Genomic DNA, 21,050 nt, shown 5'->3' on the forward strand with positions numbered 1-21,050 from the left:
CTTTTCCTGTCTGGATTCCAAAGGAGGCTATTAAAAAGAGTTTCTGTAGAGTGATGATGACAGAAGCTAAATTTCAAGGAGTGAATCAATGCTCAGGAAGCTGAAACAAGATTTTTTGAACAGTTTGCCATTCTGACTGCTTAGAAATAGGAGTCATTGAAGGCAACAAGATTGAAGCAAGAATTGTTTGTTTTGAGATGGGGAGATTTGAGTGAATTCAATGACAAAAAATAAGAAACCAGAGGAGATGAAGAGATTCAGGAAAAGAAGAGTAATTATTGGTAGGCAAGGCTTAGAAGGGCTTCCCTGGTGACTCAGTGGTAAAGAACCTGCCTGCAATGTGGAAACTTGGGTTCGATCCCTGGGTTGGGAAGATCCCTTGGAGGAATGGCAACCCACTCCAGTATTCTTGCCTGGAAAATCCTGTGGATAGAGGAGCCTGGTGGGCTAAAGTCCATGGTGTCGCAAAGAGCTGGACACAACTGAGCAACTAACACTTCACTTCAAGGCTTAGGAGAAGTCAACTGAGTTTAGATTTTGTCAGAGATTCTTTGACAAAACAGGAGAGATGTGTCTTCTGAGTCAGGAGTAAAGGAAGAAAAGGAAAAAGATAGATAAGACAGACAAGTCTTGAGGTGGAGACATCAATGAATTCAAACCTTAACACATTCAGAGATCTAGGTCATCAGCTATAATCAGGGAGGCAGGAATAGGGTCAAACATTTGAAAAGATAGGAAATAGCAGTAATGCAGAATATGAACAAGTTAAAAAGAAATGGCTAAAATGTTATCCAAGCTAGAATGAGATCTAAAATTTGCTACAAGGACTTACAGATGACCCACTTGGTATAATTTAGTGCCTTTCTTCAGGAATGCTCAGAAAAAAAGTGAACAGAAAAAAGAGATTAGTAACAAAAAATACAGTTCCTCAATATGACTGTATTCCAAGAGGCAATCTCAATGGAACTGGAAAATATTTTAGTTTGATGATAATGAAAAATATTACATAATAAAACACAAGGAATGCAGTTAAAGTCATTTTTAGGGAAAAATGTGTCATCTTTAAAGGAGTAGCTTAGAAGATAATATTTGAAGAGTAAAGAAGACTAAAGACCATGATCTATCCAGATCATCTATAGATCAACTTCTCAAATTAATAAATAAATTAAGCAAATCTATTGGAAACAAGGTTAATACACAAAATAAATTATATTTCTAAATATCCACTATAAATAATTAGAAAATTAAATTAAAAAATATCTCATTTAAATAGAATTAAAAAATCAAATTATTGGAAATAATTTTAACAAAAGGTGTGCAAGATGTCTGTACAGAAACTATAAACATTATTTAGAGACAGCAAATAAAATTAAATAAATGGAGGGATATGCCATGTTTGTGGATTGGAGCAAATAATATTGTAAAGATATCAATTCCCTGAAATCCATAGATTCAATATAAACCTCAAAAATATTCTGGAAGTTTTTTTTTAAGACATGGAATTTGACAAGAATTTAAATTATATGTGTAAATACAAAGGGCCAAGGCCAAGAATAGCCAGAACAATGTTGAAGAACAAAGCTGAAAAACTCGCCCTGATAATACAAATTATAATGCTAGGTAATTAAGACAGAGTGGTACTGGCATGAGAAAGGAAAAAAAAAAAAAAGAGGAAAAAAAACAACAGATCAATGGACAGAATAGAGAAACTAGAAACAAACCAACACTTGATTTATAACAAAGATGATACTGTAGTACAGTGGGGGGAGAAACCATCTTTTTAATAAGTGATTCTGGGTCAATGGATATCCTTATGGAGAAAACCTCTTCTTAATCTCTATCTCACATGATTAAAAAACCCACAAAACAAGAGCCCAGCTGGATTGTGGATCTAAATGTGAAAACTAAAACAATTATAGTTTTAGAAGATAACACAAGAGAATATTTTTGTGCTATTAAGATATGCTAAAATTTCTTAAATAGGACATTAAAGTCACTAGCCATAGATAAATTAGAGTACATGAAAATAAAGAACTTCTGTTCATCAAAAGATACCATTTGAAGGAGTGAAAAGGCAAGCCACAGGCTGAAAAAAGAAATGCAATATATATTTTTAACAAAGGGCTCATTCAGAATGAATGAAGAAGTCCTTTAAGTTACTGAGGGGGAAAAAAATGAAGAAAATGCTACAGAAAATGGGCAAAGGACTTAGCATGCACATCACAAGAGAATATCCAAATGGCTGATACACATCTGAAAAGTTGGTTAACCTCATTATTCATCAGGGAAATGCAAACTTAAACTATAATTAGATACCACTTTTTACTCACCGGAATGGTTAGGTTAAACAACTAAATGTCAGTGAGGATACGGAGCAGCTAGAGAGACCTCATACACTGTTAGCAGGTGTGCAAATTAGTACAACTACAGAAAACCCAGCATCTATTAAAGCTGAATACATGGATACATTATGACCCAGAAATTCCATTCCTAGGTATATGTTTAACAGCCATGCATATATGTGTGCACATAAAGACATTAAAAAGTTTCATGGCAGTAGTAGTCATAGTAATAAGCAAATAAAAACAATTCAAAGTGCCTCAACATTAGACTGGATAAACTATAGGATATTATAAAACATTGAAAATTAATTAAATATTGTTCAATGTAATAACATGGATGATACAAAAATAATATTACATATATAATATATAACAAGAAGTCAGACACAAAATGACATGTTTTTAATGATTTAATTTATGCAAAGTTCAAAACAAAGGCAACCACTTCACAGTCATTAAGGTGACTACTATATTTTTTAAAAAAGCAGAAAAATACAGGTGTTGGAGAAGATGTGAAGAAATTTAGACCTCTCATTCACCCTTGGTGGGTTGAAAGATAGTGTAGTCACTATGGGAAATGTGGTGGTGGTTCTTCAAAAAATTGAAAATTGTATTGCTATATGCTCCTTGGGAGAGAAGCTATGACAAATCTTCACAGCATATTAAAAAGCAGAGATGTTACTTTGCCAACAAAGGTCCATCTAGTCAAATTTATGGTTTTTCCAGTAGTCATGTATGGATGTGAGAGTTGGACCATAAAGAAAGCTGAGTGTTGAAGAACTGATGCTTTTGAACTGTGGTGTTGGAGAAGACTCTTGAGAGTCCCTTGTACTGCAAGAAGGTCAAACCAGTCCATCCTAAAGGAAATCAGTCCTGAATATTCATTGGAAGGACTGACACTGAAACTGAAGCTCCAATACTTTGGCCACCTGTTGCAAAGAAATGACTCACTGGAAAAGACCCTGATGCTGGGAAAGATTGAAGACGGGAGGAGAAGGGGACGATAGAGGATGGGATGGTTGGATGGCATCACCAACTTGATGCATATGAGTTTGAGAGCTCCAGGAGCTGGTGATGGACAGGGAAGCCTGGCGTGCTGCAGTCCATGGGCTTGCAAAGAGTCAGACATGACTGAGCAACTGAACTGAACTGATTACTATATGATATAGCAATCCCACCTCTGGGAGAATTTAAAGCAAGGTGACAAGGAAATATGTGTATACCCATGTTCGTAGCAGCATTATTTGCAATAATAAGTGGAGACAACCCAAGAGTTCATCAACAGAAGAATGATAATCAAAGTGTGGTATGTACGTAGAATGGAATATTATTCAGCAGTATAAAGGAAGGAAATTCTGACATGTGCTAAATCTGATACAAGGCTAAATCTTGAAGACATTATGCTAAGCAAAATAAGCCAGTAAATAATACAAATATGTATGATTCCACTTATGTGAGGTACCTAGGGTAGTCAAATTCACAGAGACAGGAAGTAGAATAGCTGATTGCCAAGGACTATGGGTGGAGGGCAGAAAATGGAGAGTTATGATTTAATGGGTATAGAGTTTTAATTTTAAAAGATGAAAAGAGTTCTGGAGATTGATTGTACAATAATGTGATTCTGAGCATTAACATTAGTGAATTGTATACTTAAAAATGGCTAAAATGGTAAATTACATACTATGTGTATTTTACCATAGTTTAAAAACTTTTAAATAAATAGAAGTAAAATGAACGTGGTGATTGAGATCAACACAGTGGTTACCTTTGGTGAGCGACTGGAAGTCACAAGGGGAGATCTAGGGGTCTGGGATGCTCTGTTTCCTGACCTGGGTAGTAAGAACATGAATGGTTTCACTCTTGAGAATCAAGCAAATTATATACTTTGACCTGTGTAGCTTTCTATATGCTTCAATCAAATCAACAACAGAAGTTACTTTAAAAATAAGTCAAAATAGGAGACCTAAGAATAATCAAAGATTTGGGGAGAAAAAGATGGATAATGACTGGGTACTTACCTAATATAAAAATATATTATAAAACTATTAAAATAATGTGGTTAGTGGCACATAAGTAGATAATCAAATATATGGAAGAAGGTAAAGTCTAAAAACAGTCCCATGCAATAAATGAAAATTTAATATGTAATAAAGGAGACATTTCAAATCAAAAAGGGAAAAGATGAAGCATTTGTAAATGATATGGAAGCAACTGGCAACTTACTTGTGTGTCAAGGAATTAGATCCTTACATAAAAGAACAAAATTACATAAAAGGAGAACTTTTGGTAGAACAAAGATTTATATTTTTATTAGGAACCATACATACACTATAAAAACAACCAAATCATGGTTATAATATTTTAAATCAGTTCTTCAAAATATTAGTAAATTTTACCTCATTAAAAACAGCTTCTGTAACTACCAGAACCAAAAGACAAATTATTCTTTGTTTTTCTAAAACATTCTAAAAATGTATGACAGCAAATTTCTAAGACATAAAGAGTTTTTACAATTGAAAAAAAAGTAATTATACCCTTTTAGAAAAATGAACATGGGGAGCTATTTCATTTAAAAAAGGACATTGGGAGCTATTTCATTACAAAAAAAGCAAGTGGGCAGTAAACACATAAACCTGTATTCAGTATCACAAGTTAGCAAAGCAACGCTATTTTATATCTACATATGCATATATACATACATACATATATATATGGGTTCATCAGATCAGCAAAGTTTAAAAAGTATCTCAGAACCTGCTGTTGGCAAGTGTATGAGGAAATGGGCACCATTGTATTCTGATGAGATTCCAAACTGCAGGGCAGAATAATAACCTGTATCAAACTTTGATATAAACTTTCCCTTTGATTCAGTAACAAAATTTCTAGAAATTCACCTTTAAGTAAATAATCAGCCAAATATCCAAAAGATGTCCATGGCAGTGTAACATATAACAGTGAAGCACTAGAAGAAAACTAAGTGTATTTCAAATTGTTGTTGGCTAATAGATTATGATACAGCATACAGTGGAATATAGTCAGCCCTCCATATCCATGGATTCCACATTCATGGATTCAATCAAGTGGGATCAAAAATACTCAGGAAAAAAAGTTTCGAAAAGTTCCAAAGAGCAAAACTTGAATTTGCTATGTACCAGGAAGTGTTTCCATAGCATTCACATTGCATTAGGTAAGTAATCTGTGTGTGTGTGTGCTGTCTGCTCAGTAGTGTCCAGCTCTTCACGAGCCTATGGACTGAAACTCATCAGGCTCCTCTGTCCAGGGGATTTCCCAGGCAAGAATACTGGAGCAGGTTGTCATTTACTTCTCCAGGGAATCTGCCCATCCCAGGGATCAAACCTGCATCTCTGTGTCCTGTGTCTCCTGCATTGGCAGGCAGATTCTTTCCCACTGTGCCACCTGGGAAGCCCATTATAAGTAATCTAGAGATACTTAAAAGTGTATGGGAAGACAAACTTAAGTTATATGCAAAATCTACACGGTTCTATATAAGCAACAAGAGCATTGGGGGATTTTGGTATCCTGAGGGCAGGAATGTCTTGGAAACAAAGGACAACTCTATCAGGTAGTCTTGATAAATAGTTATATTTATTGTTGATCGCTAAAAAAGGCAGTTACATAAAAGCAAGCATATTATCCCCTTGAGTAAATTTATTTCTAGGCATATAAACACACACATACACAAACACACACAAAGTTATCAGAAAAATGGTCACCAAATTGTAACAGTTGTTATCTCAGGGTGATAGAGTTCAGCTTTCGTTTTTAATAGTTCTCTCAATGTTTGAATTTGTTCGGTGAGTAATACATTATTTGTAATGATAACAAAAACGATGCTATTCTCTTTTGAAAAATAAAAGGTCAAGGGACACTAATCTGGTCTATCTTAGTCACAGGAACCGCTTTCACATTCTTGGGCTGCTTGCCTGTTTCCCTACTTGACTTACTAACCTCCCATTGAAACTGCAAATCAGACTGAGAACTAAAGGCTGGGAGGGGCTCTTTGGAGTGTCACATTTCTGCTTGATTCACAGTGATCGGCACTGGAAGGCCTTCTCTGCACCAAGTACATCACGAAGATCAAGGTGCCTTGCTTGTACTGAAATGCGTGCCTTCCGCCAGCAGCTGGTGGCTGGGCCTCTTCCCCAGCCCCCTCTGGAGCAGGGAAATAATGCCTGGAGGTTCCCTAGACTCCACTTGCTTCTTCTAGGTTCTGGAGAGTTGAGAGGTGGCTGGGAGATTTACATTTCTATAGGCCTCTCACTAGGGATCTAAGAGCTTGGTGCCCTAAACTGTGATCCACAAACTCTGGTTAGCTGGTTTGGATTTTAGGGGAGCTGTATGTTCTACCAATGGCAGATAGGCATCCCACTAAATGAAGTTTGAAATGTTGAGTGCTATCTATAATCTCTCTTCCATCATGTTTACTAACCCTACAGAAACAGTCATAATTTTTATTTTAATCAACAGCTGGGAGATGGTAACTCCTAGCAAGCAAGAGAAGAAAGGAAACACTTAGGATTTGGGCTGCACAAGGTGATGCTTCCAAGATCCACACAGTTCCTATTCAGGATGGAGCACACCACTGAAAGAAGAATTTAAATAACTGGAAAACTTGACTTTTTCTCAAGTAGCTCCTGGTAGTATAGACATTTCAGTGACATACTGAATTTCCAGGATGTTTTCAAAGGGCAAAGTGTGATGAAATTTCCACCTTTCGTGATTACAGTTTTGAGAACTCGAGCTGCTCAAAGCATTGGCCCAGAGCCTCAAAAATGGGCACTGGGACCCACCTGCTGGCAGCCTTCTTCCGTGACCTGCAAGCAAACACCTTTCCAGGGGGTGACCAGGAAGCCTGACAGGGTCATGTACGTCGCCCCATGCCAACTCCCCAGTCTCCAGGGCACCTCCTGCTAATCTGAAAGCTTGATTATAAGCCAAGGGGAGTGGTTATATAACTCTGAAAGTTTAAACTTGGGAACACACACACACATATCTAAACAACAGCCCAATTAAAAGGAGAAAACCACAGCACTGGATCCTGCTTCTCTAGTTTACTGATCTGTAAAGAAATAAAGATGTTATTAATTGTTACATTTACCTGGCTACCCAATGGCCCTGTCATCCAGCTAATTAAAAGCTACGTACTTGCTGCATCCCAGAGCCTTTCAAATGCCATCCCCTGCGTTCAATAAAAACAAAAATTCTTCTAACTGTCCACTGTACTCATCTTTGCATTCCTTCCTTATGACCAGTTCTACGGCGTGCATCCCCCAGCCTAGAAGAATAAAGGCGGCTCCCTCCCTGGAGTCTACTGTCTGGTCAGCAGGAAGCACCCTTCCCACGCACGGAGGCTGGAGGCAGGGCGTTCAGCGATGGCCTGGACCAGGGGCAAACAGAGAGAAGGGCCCAGGGCCGGGCCGCATGACCCAGCCCCCAGAACCCAGCGTGGGGCTCTGTGCTCCTCTTTCTGTCGCCTCTTTTCTGCCAGGAAACGCCACGGGGAGCCGCGGGGCCAGGGGGCCAGGAGGCAGTCCAGCGGCTGCAGGGCCGACAGGTTCCCAGGTGGCAGAGAGAGGGAAAGGAAGCGCGCGCTTGCTCTGAGACGCCGGACTAATCCCTGTGAGAACAGTTCACGGGGGATACGAGGGCGGGCGTCCAGGAGCCGGGCCTGGCGCTGTCCCAGGAGAAGGCTAATTCCACACCCCGCTCTGCCCTGCTCTGTGAAAGGGGGTCGCGGGCCGGTCGGGAGGCGGCTGGGAACCGGCGGAGGGGGCCACGTGCCGGGGAGCACCCCACCCCTCTTCCTGCAGAAACGGCCGGCCACTGTCCCCCGCTGGCGCCAGGCCCTGGAAGGGCTGTCCCCCCACGCCTGGGGTTCTGTCTGTGAGACTCTGCAGGGAAGGCAGGGGGCTCAGCTCCGTGCTGATGGACAGATTTTGCTTCGACAACGTGAGGGAAATAAGGACAATGCCGTGAGGTTTCTCAAAACCTAAATGTATTCAATTTAAAGATCACTCTTCTTCTAATGCAGGGTCCAGCTTTGGGTTCTGATTCACATTACTGATGGTGTCAGTATATGGCAAATGTTGTTAATGTCCTCACTGGCTAACTTGTCCAGTTTTTTCTTTGGTTTTCCTGGCCCATGAAAACCCAAACTTCAGAGGCGAAGAGCATCCCAGGGCATAGTGTTGTTGTTGTTTTGTGTTCTGTTTTTGCCTGTTCCTTATGTGAAGAAGAAGAAACCTATATCTCATTTCATAGTATGAACACCTATCATTCATCTCGGTTAGTCATTCAACAGACATATAATAAGTATCTATGTTGGATACTTATTATATATTGGGAACATATAATATATTATATATAATATGTATTATATAATATATCCCAACATATATAATATATGTTGAAAAGGGCTTCCCTGGTGGTTCAGATGGTAAAGAATCCTCCTGCAATGCAGGGGACCTGGATTTGATTCCCAGGTTGGGAAAATCCCCTGAAGAAGTGAATGGCTCCCCACCCCAGTATTCTGGCCTAGAAAATCCCATGAACAGAGGAATCTGGCGGGCTACAGTTCATCGGGTTGCAAAGAGTTGGACATGACTGAGAGACTGGCACACACACACATATGTTGGAAAAAGACTTTGTCAAGATACAATATTTACTTATAGGGAATAAATTTTGAATATTTTAGAAATAACATGAAGCAAAAGTATTAAATGGTATCCTGTTTACCCACATTTAATCTCTGACACGCTTAACCGAAGCTTAGCCACTAACATTACACTAGCCAGCTACCGTCAAGAAATTTTCCCTTTATTATGAACTCTAGTTATTTTTCTTAGCAATATTATTACTTAGGAAGTCATAAATTGAATCCTTCCCAACTTGAAGTGACCACAGCTGCTCTTATCGGCTCTCCTTTCAGTTGCCACCTAGCCTTGCCATTCCACTTACCTAGCCTCGTAAGTGAATGTGGCGGACACTTCCAGAAACTGGATTTCAGGGCTCGTTTGTTACTGCAGCCCGCTGGCACTCATCCAGTGACTTACTAGCTTAAACCTCGTTCCTCTGAGTGCTGAGGAGGGCTGACCTAATACCTGGATGAAATAAGTTATTGCTTCTGAAGATTGATTTGCAGGTTTCTCACCTGAAAGTACCTCTTTCATTGTTGACTAAGTTTCTACCTGAAGTAATTTGACTTCAGAACTCTCCAGGCTTCCTCTTCCTCAGTTTCAGGGCATCCTTTCTCTTAGGACTGTGGTGAAAAATACGTGATATAACTGTGTAAATCACTTGGCATGATGCCTGCCGCACGGTAACAATGCATTGCCGATGTGACCATGGTGGATATTCTTTGCCTCGGGCTGCCTTCAGTAAGAGCCACAAACTGGGCAGCTTAGAGCAATAGAGATGCATTGTCTCCCAGTGTTGGAGGCTGGGTCTGAAATGAAGGCGTCCGCAGTGTTGGTTCCTTCTGACGGCTCAGGAGAAAACCCCGATTGGGCCTCTCTCCTAGCTCCTGGGGGTTTGCTGGCCATCTTCCACGACCCTTGGTGTGTAGCCGCATCACTCCAGTCTGTCCTGGACATCACACGGGTTCTTTCTGTGAGCCTCTGTTGTCGCATGTCTCTTTCCTTCTAACACCAGTCCTAACGGGTTAGGGCCCACCTGAGTCCAGTCTGGTGGAGTCTTAGCTTGGTGACATCTGCAAGAGCTCTATTTTCAAATAAGAGTCTGAGGTGCAACCAGTTAGGTCTTCAACATATCTTTGCAGGGGAACACAAATCAATCCATGACACAGGAGACAGGATTTTGTCTAGGATTATCATCCTCATCACTAGCTGCATCTATTTTCTGCTGCCCCCTAACCTGGTGCTATGTGTGGGGCACGCCAGTCACCTGATGCTGGAGGTTTCTGAAAGCAGTCCCGGCTCAGTCCACCGCCCGGGACTTCCCTCACCTGCCTGCACCCTCCCTCCGCCAGAGCAAGCTACCTCTCCTGTGACCACCCCCACCCCCCACCCCCAGCCCAGCGAGTGCCCCGCACCTCGCCACTCCGCCTCCTCTTCATCCTTCTCCCTCTCCTGCCAGTCACTTCAGCTGAAGGGGACCACACAAATGGAAACAGATAGCTGCCTGACCTCACAAACTTGCAGGCCGTCTAGAAAGAACATAAGGAGACTGGCTCTGTGGACCTCCAGGAAAGCGACTTGCCCGCTGAGCAGCCATCTGCACATGGCGCTAAGCCCGCCTCATGCCCACCAGGCGCCCTGTCTACCAGAGGATGTCCACCAGGGAGCTGGCCCTCCTGCAGGAATAGCCAGCTTTTGCCATCCCTGGCTATTCTCAAGGTGGTATGCCAATCAATCTTCCTCTATTTTTAATTTTCTTTTTTCTTTTCCAAATGGTATCCTATTTTAAATGTATTAGGGGAGTTTTACTCAGTAAAGAAAGCTTATCATCTCTCCTGTTGACAACAGGATAAAATAATCACTCACTACTCCATTTTCAGCAGATCCAGATTTCCCTCTGTGGGGTTGGGTCTGCTTAAAGCAGACGTGCGCCTCGGCATGGCCCCGCAGCTTAAAGATGGGGTGTGTCCGCCAGAGCGAGGCCGAGCGATGACAGGGGTATTGGGGCCATTACTCTCTGACTTCTGTCAGGGCCTGTCTTGCAGGATCATTTGGTAATTGGGACTCAATCTCTTCCCTCCCTCCAGGCAGCCCTGGTGGGCCTGTGACACCAGGGGTTGTCCCACCGGGCCCCCCAGAGCTGGCGGACCCCGGGAAGCAGTGCGGCTCTGCATCTGGAAGCCCAGCCTTCATCCCGGACTGTTGGCCCCACAGCCTCCATCAGGAGCTGCGCCTCAGGAGCCGAATTGCTGAGCCCTGCAGAATCTTCTGGACTACATTTACCATGGCTTCCAGCGGAGGGGAAGAGAAGGGAAGTTCTCCTCCTCATTTTAGAATTGCCAGGGTGGCAATTCTGGGCGCCAGGGTTCCCTGCTTTCCCTGCTGTGGCCCAGATTCAGTCTCTGGTTGGAGAATGGAGACCCACAAACCCACCGTCCCACCAAAGGGAATAAAAGCCAGATTCAGCTCATAAAAAATACAAGATATCCCGTTAAACCAGACTCTCACATAACATCAAATAATTTTTTAAACAATCCTAACTACTTTTAAGTATCCAGTTCAGTTGTATTGAGTATATTCACATAACAACTTAAAAAATTTTTAATATGTTTGTCCTAGTCAACATTAAAATAAAAATAATTCATGGTTTATCTGAAATTCTAACTTCACTGGGCATCCTACATTTTATCCGGCAGCCCTATTGTATTTGCCCTGGCGTACTTTGCTAATTTGGTTGTATAATTGGTTCCTTGTCTCTGCAGAGAAAGGTTCCTCAGCGAATTGGGGCTGGCCTGCTCCATACCTCCTAGGTGAGAGGCTGCAGCCGGGACACGTATACTCAAGGTATATGAAGAACAGAGGTATGTGAGGTGTGGAGGGTGATTTTGACCAGTCAAGACTCTGCATAAAATCATAAAGCAGGGGCCGGGAATCTTTGCACTTTCCCTTTCTCTAGTGTGTCCACTTGTCACCCTGTCCCTCCCTGGGCAGCCATCTTCCAGGTTATTAACTCATCCAGCCAAGCACCAACTGATAAAAATACAGTGTTAGCTGCTGGTATGCTTTGAGTGTGTTCCCCTCCCAGCCACACTTACTTTTTCCTCAATGGACTCTAATAATCAAGAAAGAAGAGTGGTGACCAGACAGAGTGGCATCTGTTGCTTGTGTAGGGTGAGGCTGCCCAGCCGCTGGGGCATGGAGCCCAGGATGCCCGTGACCCCTCATCTCTGCCAAGACCCCTCACGTAGAAGATCTTCTAAGAGAAGACATGATTTGCAAGAAAATTTTCAAGAATGGTGTTCTACTTTTATGATACCTAGATTCTCAGGATAGAGATAAGCAGGAAAGGAAAACCCTGAATGAGAAATCTGTAGAGAACAGAAGTGCTAAGTGGCTTCAGTAGTGTCCAACTCTGAGTGATCCAATGGACAGTAGCCTGCCAGGTTCCTCCGTCCATGGAATTCTCCAGGCAAGAAAACTGGAGTGGGTTGCCATGCCCTCCTCCAGGGAATCTTCCCAACCCAGAGATCGAACCATGTCTCTTCTGTCTCCTGCCTGGGCCGGTGGGTTCTTTACCACTAGCACCACTAGTTCCAGCCTGCCTTAGAGCAAACCCTTGTGGCCCAAGGGCATGAGACAAAAGCTTTCTCCTTATTGCTGTGCCTGGCATCCAGGTTAGAAAATACTTGCCCAGCTGGGTAGTTCCAGTGTACCCTGACACACATCTAGTTGGTGATGGGCAATGTGTTAGGCAAGATTAAAATATACACGATGACCCATATGCTTAACCAAGTCCTACCTTTCGGGACTTTTCTCTTGCAACTAACTGTAGCAGTAACAAAGGAAACCATATAAACATCTCAATAAGTCTCTAATGAAGATTCAATTCAAAACACACTGGGGACTTCCCTAGTGGTCCAGTGGTTAAGAGTTTGCTTCCCAACGCAGGGGTGTAAATTCAGCCCCTGGTCTGGGAGCTAAGATACCACATGCCTCTTGGCTGAAAAAAACAAAACATAAAACAGAGGCACTATTGTAACAAAGTTCAATAAAGACTATAAAAATGGTCCACATTAAAAAAAAAAATTTAACATCCACATTGATGTATGGCACACAGCAACACAATATTGCAAATACCCTTCAATTAAAAATAAATAAATTTAAAAACCAACTTTAAAAAACCACATTGAGCACTGCCACCTCCCAGTCCACGTGGGTCTAAGAACATCGGACACACACCTCGTCATGGAGATGTGTATGGTCCACTGGCAAGTGGCAGCAAGGCTGAATCAGCACAGGGGGGTTTGTACTGTGACGGAGGTGGACACAGAGGATGGCTATCACCCAGCCCGGGCATGGGGGGCTTGTTGGGAGAGATGGGCAAAGAAGAAGAGGTCTACCAGAACAAGTGGCAGGTTAGACAAAGGTACCTTTCTTTGGCAGAGACTGTGCCAAGCCAAATGAGGGCTGACGCTGGGCCATAGAGACCTGGCCAGCCCCTGCCCTTGACTCGACTCTGTCAACCCACTGTTCTATTCCAGAATTTCCTTTGAGTCTCCCTTGAGTGAGACCTACCAGCCATGAGCAGACAGAAAAAGTGGAATCCCCTTTCTTAAGCTTTCTATTTATTCATTTCAGCCAAGCAGTTAATTAATTTGGGGAGATTCCCAGAGCGATTCTTGCACTTCCATCCAAACTTCAATTAGCGAAAAGCTCCTCTGAGGTTGTTCTCCAGAGCGCTCAGATGCATTCTTCTCTGTTTGAACGCTGAATAGACTGCCTCTGAGACCCGCGGCTTAGGGGGCTGCTCGGTGTTTTGCTGGTTTCCATATTCAGCAGCTCAGCTGTAACCAAGGATTTTGACCACCAACTGGGCTTTCAACACTGCTTCAGCCCAAGGGCCTGCTCATAAAGACTGCTCTTGGCTCAGCCAGGCTGCATCCCACCCGTTTCCTCTGACAATGATGTCAGCTTTCATTCTGTTCACCCACTTGATTCACGCATGGAGGACATTGTGTGTGTGCATGCTCAGTCGCTTCAGTCATGTCCGACTCTTTGTGACCCCATGGACTGTATCCCACCAGGCTCCTCTGTCCATGGGACTTCCCAGGCAAGAAGACCAGAGTGGGTTACCATTTCCAGGGGATCCTCACAACCCAGGGATTGAACTCATGTTTCCTGCAGCTCTTGCAGTGCAGGCAGATTCTTTACCCACTGAGCTACTGGGAAGCATTGCAACCCAATTAAAAATATCTGAAATTGACTCAGTGATAAGATTCTTGGCAAGGTTTACATAATAAAATTTCACCAGCAAAGCTACCAAGGAGCAAAGTCAAGGAAGAGATGTGAATGCAGGAGTGTCTCAGTCCAAAGAGAGCAGATGGGGGCGACGATAATACGTGGGTTCTGAGGACCCCTTTTGGACATGGGGGCTCTGCAGGCATTCAGTCAGTTCATTTGCTCAGTCGTGTCCGACTCTTTGTGACCCCTTGAACCGCAGCACGCCAGGCCTCCCTGTCCATCACCAACTCCCGGAGTCCACCCAAACCCATGTCCACCGAGTTGGTGATGCCATCCAGCCATCTCATCCTCTGTCATCCCCTTCTCCTCCTGCCTTCAATCTTTCCCAGCATCAGGGTCTTTTCCAGTGAGTCAGCTCTTCACATGAGGTGGCCAAATTATTGGAGTTTCAGCTTCAACATCAGTCTTTCCAATGAACACCCAGGACTGATCTCTTTTAGGATGGACTAGTTGTATCTCCTTGCAGTCCAAGGGACTCCAAATGTCACCAGATTTATTTAGTTTGAGAAGGTTTGCTATCTGGTTATAATGACTAGATACATTAAAAGGTAAGGAAAATGATTAAGAATAGTTTGGGGGCAGACAGAGAATATCTTTAGATTGAGCATATCTGCCAAGGCATGTAGCGTTACAGTGTCTGTAGCCTCACAGAGGTTCAAACGTAATAGGTTCTGCCCTTGCCTTCTTCAATTAATCAGTCAATGTACTTACACCCTGTCCCCTTCTGCCCTGCCCTCTCTCCTCTTCATCTCTTTCCTCTTCCTCTTTCTCTTTCTTTTCTTTTCTCTATCTCTTACACAGGGCTTCCTCAGTGGCTCAGCGGTAAAGAATCTGCCTGAAATGCAGTAGACACGGGAGACACGGGTTTGATCCCTGGGTCAGGAAGCTCCCCTGCAGGAGGAAATGGCAGCCCACTCCAGTATTCTTGCCTGGAGAACTCCATGGACAGAGGAGCCTGTGGGGTTGCAAAGAGTCAGATACGACTGGGCGATAGAGCACATCACTTATATAATTCCCCATTTCTCCTTGCCCCTACGCCTACTCATTATGGAAATGGGTCACCTTGCAACAACCATGTGGCTTAGATATGACGGAATTTGATTTTATCACATCTGTCATGTCCTTGCCTACTTCATCAAGAAGCCAAGACCCAGAACCATAACTCTCAGGTGAAAGACCCCAAATTGAAACCAAGAGGCTAGAGGAGATCATAAAGAGAGTTTTGGACTGGAGAAACTTTTCATCAAATAAAAAACAAATGCTATCTTCCTATACAGGAAGTACACAAAATTTGGATGACTAGAAGAATAGATGTCCTGCCAGATGGACAGGTGAATCACTGATGCTAGTTTGAGGTCTCCCTTGTTCTGAAAAACAAACCTTCACACAAGGTTCCTTGAGGGAGCCTCTGTAATTCCTTTCTTCCCAGACGATCACACTTTCCAGACAGGAGCTCAGACTCTACTGCTTCCATTTCCCCACCCTCATTCTCTCCTGAAATCTGACCAAAGAGCAAGCTCAGGAGTCACTCGTTTCTAGATCCTGTGTTCACATCTTGCATCTCCTTTTTTGCTTCTGCTTCATAGCAACCAATGGCCATCCGCTTCTCTTTGACACTGTTTCCTCTCTTGGATTCTATGTCAAAATCAATTCTCCGGTCCTGCTGCTACCTCTCTGGTATCATCTCTACACAGACACATGCACTTTTAGTCAACATGGCATACTGACTTGGCAAAGAAATATCCACTCATTTCAAATGTAGAGAAATTCTGGACTATTACCAGATTAAATATACACCTAATACATAGAAATTTCCAGGACTAAAATGAGATTTTGTTCAAAGCCAGAATAGTAAGTAGGAGTTGAAATAAAAATAACTCATATGGAGGTCAGAATTGGATTTAAGCCTTAACCATTAGGAACCGAGGCTTTAGATTTTGCATAGAGAGAAAGAGTGCAAGCCACATGCCCCATATGCAAAGGGAATTGGAACTGAGCTATTGGAATAAAATTGAGATTCAACAATGGCTATGCTTCATGAAAGAGACTAGAAGAACTCCACCCACTAGGGCAATATTGAGAGAACTTGTTTTCCACTTGGTCCTGTGGGTAGAAAAGTTATCATTCACAACATTTACAACCCAGACATGTGCCAAGCAGGCTGTGATGTAAGGAGCCCAAACCAAGAAATTAGCATTAACAATTGCTTCAGAATCCATTAATCAGGAGAGGCAAAGGAGAAAGCAGCTTCTAAAATGCTTCTGCAATCCAGGGCATATGGAATTGCCTACAAAGACAATACTCCTAGAGATTATTTCATAGTCAATAGTTGGAAATCACACAGGAAACAAACCACCATGGGAAGAGTCAAGAGTGAAAAATAATAGGGGAAAATGTGAAAAAGCTTTTAAAATAATTATGCCTAAAATATTGAAAGAATATTGAATGTCATAAGCTAGACTATAAAAAGTATTGACATATTTCTTTAAATATTAATCATCTTAAACCATAACTATTGATACTGAAACATCAATGGATACCATGGACTGTAAATAGTCAAAGAGAGAATCATTTTGAAGATAAATCTAAGGACATTACCTAGAATACAGCACAGAGACGGAGAGATGAAAAATATGAAAGAAAATTTAAAAGACCAAGTGTCTGTAATGAAAAGCCCTAGCAAGCTCCAAAAGGAAAGAGTGGAAGACAGATAGTATTCAATTAGCTGAGAATATTGCAGAATTGAAAAATGACAAATATCGCTAAGTTGAAACAGTAGCTGATTATGGGTTGGATAAATAAAAAGAAATCTTTCATGTAGACACATAGTACCAAAAGCTTGGAACAAACACACAGAAAAATTATAAAAGATACTAAAGAGTTAAGGTTGTATTTTTTTAAAAAAAGAATGATAGTTGGATTCTCATCAGTGATAATGGGTTCAATAAAACATGAGAATTTTATCTTCAAAAAAAAGAGAAAAAATGTTTGTCCAAATAGAATTCTATAGTAGCTAAAGTATCACTCAAGGCTGAGACATTCAGACATTCAGAGATTTAGAAACATTACTAGTTGTGATTCGCAAAGGACTACTAAGGGATGCACATCAGCAAGAAAGGAACTGAAAGCAGAAGATATAGGATGTGAAAATTAATGATGGGAAATAAATTTAATAAATTTGTTGGAAAATATAAATGAGACTCTAAAATTTAAAAAGGAGGAGGTGGAGAGAGTGAGAATTAGATGAAGGCAGCCAAAAGGTACAAAATTCCAGTTACATAAATAAGTGCCAGGGCGATACTGCCATTTGCAACAACATGGGTACAACTTGAGATTATCATACGCAATGCAGTAAGTCAGAAACAGAAAGACAAGTACCATATGGTATCACCTATATGTGGAATCTAAAACTGGCACAAATGAACCTGTCTGTGAAACAGAACAGACTCACAGAGAACAGACTTGCGGTTGCCAATGGGGAGAAGGGGTGGGAGACGCATGGACTGGGAATTTGGAGTTGATAAATGCAAACTACTCCATTTAGAATGGATAGACAACAAGGTCCTAATGTATAGCACAGGGAACTATATTCAATATCCTGTGATAAATCACAATGGAATAGAATATAAAAAAGAATGTATATATGTCTGAGTCATATTGGCACAACATCATAAATCAACTATACTTCAATTTGGCACAACATTGTATTGGCACAAATCAGCTATACTTCAATTTTTTAAAAAATTGAACAAGAGAAAAAAAAATGTACGTGAATGTTCATTACAGCATTATTTACAATAGCCAAAATATGGAACTAGCCTACATGTCTATTGATAGATAAATGGATAAAGAAGATGTGGCATGTATATATCTATCTCTCTTATATATACACATACATAAATATTAATGTATATAATGCAAAAAAGTTTATTTGAGCATTTCACAAGATGGTACAGAAAATCTGAATGAACTTTTTGGCCAACCCAATACACACACAGAATGGAATACTCGGCCATAAAAAGAATGAAATTTTGCCATTTGAAACAACATGGATGTACCTAGAGCACTATAGGAGAAGGCAATGGCACCCCACTCCAGTACTCTTGCCTGGAAAATCCCACGGATGGAGGAGCCTGGTGGGCTGCAGTCCCATGGGGTCGCGAAGAGTCAGACACGACTGAGCGACTTCACTTTCACTTTTCACTTTCATGCACTGGAGAAGGAAATGGCAACCCACTCCAGTGTTCTTGCCTGGAGAATCCCAGGGACAGGGGAGCCTGGTGGGCTGCCGTCTATGGGGTTGCACAGAGTCGGACACGACTGAAGCGACTTGGCAGCAGCAGCAGCAGCAGAGAGCACTATGCTAAGTGAAGTAAGTCAGAGAGAGATAAATACTGTATGATTTCACTTATATGTAGAATCTGACAAAGAAACAAAACACAGTGAAAAGAGACTCGTAGATACAGAGAACAGAAGAGATGGTGGTAGCCAGTGGGAGGGAATAAGAGGTTGAAATAGGTGAACAGCGTTAAGAGGCACAAACCTCCAGTTATAAACTAAATAAGCCACAGAAGGTTATTAGGATTATTATAAATAATTATGATCATTTCATAATATGTACAAATATCAAACAACTATGTCGTACACATGAAACTAAATAATATTACACATAAACTACATTTCAATAAAAAAGAAACAATTCATTAAAAAGATATAACAAACATAGCCTATTTTGACCTAACAACGTAATTTTGAAAATTTCGAAAGTACAAATCAACCAAACTACAAGGAAAAAAAAAAAAAGGCTCTCTCAAAAACTGCTAGGCCGAGGTAAAAGAGCATGATATCTGCAACTAACTCTCAAACGATTCAGAGAATAAATTAGATCTTAATCTAAATCTAGATGTAGGCATAAAAATAAATGTAGACGTAGAAATAAATAGTAAAACAAATGAGCTAGAATGTAAACATCTTATGAAAACTGTTGAAGGAAATATGGGAGTTTTTTCACTGTTTTTACAACTCTTTGGTAAGACTGAAATCAAATTTTAAAGTTTTACCAAACACCAGTGCTGGTGCTGCAACTGATTTCACTAATTTGAAGTCCTGACTTCATAGGGATAAGGTTCCAGGAATAACATTTATTTAAAGCTGCTAGGTGATTCTAATGTTTGGGGGGGAAAAGCCCTGATAAATCAAGGATACAGAAAATAATTAAAGATGGAGAAGATTTGAATGCACAATTATCAAGCATAATCTGATAGGTATTAGCAGACAGGACAAGGGGCATGTAAATGTGCATTTTACGAAAAGGGTAATGTGTAATAAACATATGAAAAGTGCTCAATCTTATTAGCCAACTGCTAAACACAAACTGAAACCACAGCGAGATGCCACTGCACCCCCATAATCATGGCTAAAATAGAAAAGCAACGTGAAGTGCTGGGAAAGATTTGAGACAACTAGAACTGTGAAGCATCACTTGAGAGGGAGGGAGTGTAGAAAGCGGCTTGGCAGGATTTGCTAAAGCTGGTTGTATACACACCTTATGGTCCAGTAGTGCTATTCCTGGTATATACTCAACAGAAAAGTATAGACATGTTCATCAAAACACACATACAACAACTCTGAGAGTAGCACTATTCATAGTAGCCTAAAACTGGGGGGAAGTGGAGGGACTAAATGTTCAACAGTGGAGTGGATTTAAAAATCATGATAAATATGCAATATCAATTATATCAATGATAATCAATAACCTACAGCTACACACAACAATAGGGATGAAGCTCACAAACAGAAAGTTGAATAAAAGATGGCAGAGACACAAATAAGTATTCCAGGATTGCATTTATAGAAATTTCAAAACCCAGCAGAATCAATCAACAGTGTGGGAAGTCAGGACGGCGGGTGTTGTGGGAGGGGACTGTGACCGGCAGGCGCAGGAGAGGAAGGCGGGGGGAGCGCTAATGACCTGGGTGCGGACACGCGAGCGCTTCTTTCCGTGCAAGTTCATCAGGCCGCACCTTTAGGATGTACGTTCTTCTCTCCAGACAGCATAGTCAACAAAATGTCCACTTAAAAGTTAGAGTACAAATCATTTGACTTTAAAACTTTTTATCTATTTATTTTCCGCTGTGCTGGTCTTCGTCGGCGCGCGCCTTTCCCTTTCGCAGCGGAGACCGGGACCCTCCCCGGCTGCGGAGCGCAGGCTCCCGGGCACCTGGGCTTAAGTAGTCGCAGCACAGAGTCTTAGCAGGTGCAGTCCCGGGCTCCGGGCGCGGGCTCCGCAGCTGCGGGTACCTGCTCCGCTGCTCTGCGGCTCGTGGGATCTTCCAGATCAGGCATCGAACCTAGGTCTCCTGCACCGGCAGGCGGATTCTTTACCACTGAGCCACCAAGGAAACCAGTTTTACTTTTTAAAATTACTACTTCAAAAAGGGATTCAAAGTTATCCAACTTAAAAATGTAAGGAAAACCTTATAGAGGTGAGGATGTTAATCACTATAAACATTATGCTGTTTTTCTGGAAAAAAATACTAGATATCAAGAGAACTTGCTTTCAAGAAATCAAAGCTATGTACTCTTTTCAGTCACTCATGAAATACTTATAAAACTGACCAGAAAGTATTTCTCAATGAATTCCATAGAATAAATATGCAGATGAGTTTCTCTGACCATAATGCCATTAAGTAATATATGGTTATTGTAGAAAATTTAGAAAACACAGAAAATAAAACAAAAAATGTAAATT

The sequence above is a fragment of the Odocoileus virginianus genome, chromosome 12, assembly GCF_023699985.2.
Source record: "Odocoileus virginianus isolate 20LAN1187 ecotype Illinois chromosome 12, Ovbor_1.2, whole genome shotgun sequence".
In the NCBI taxonomy this organism is placed as follows: Eukaryota; Metazoa; Chordata; class Mammalia; order Artiodactyla; family Cervidae; genus Odocoileus; species Odocoileus virginianus.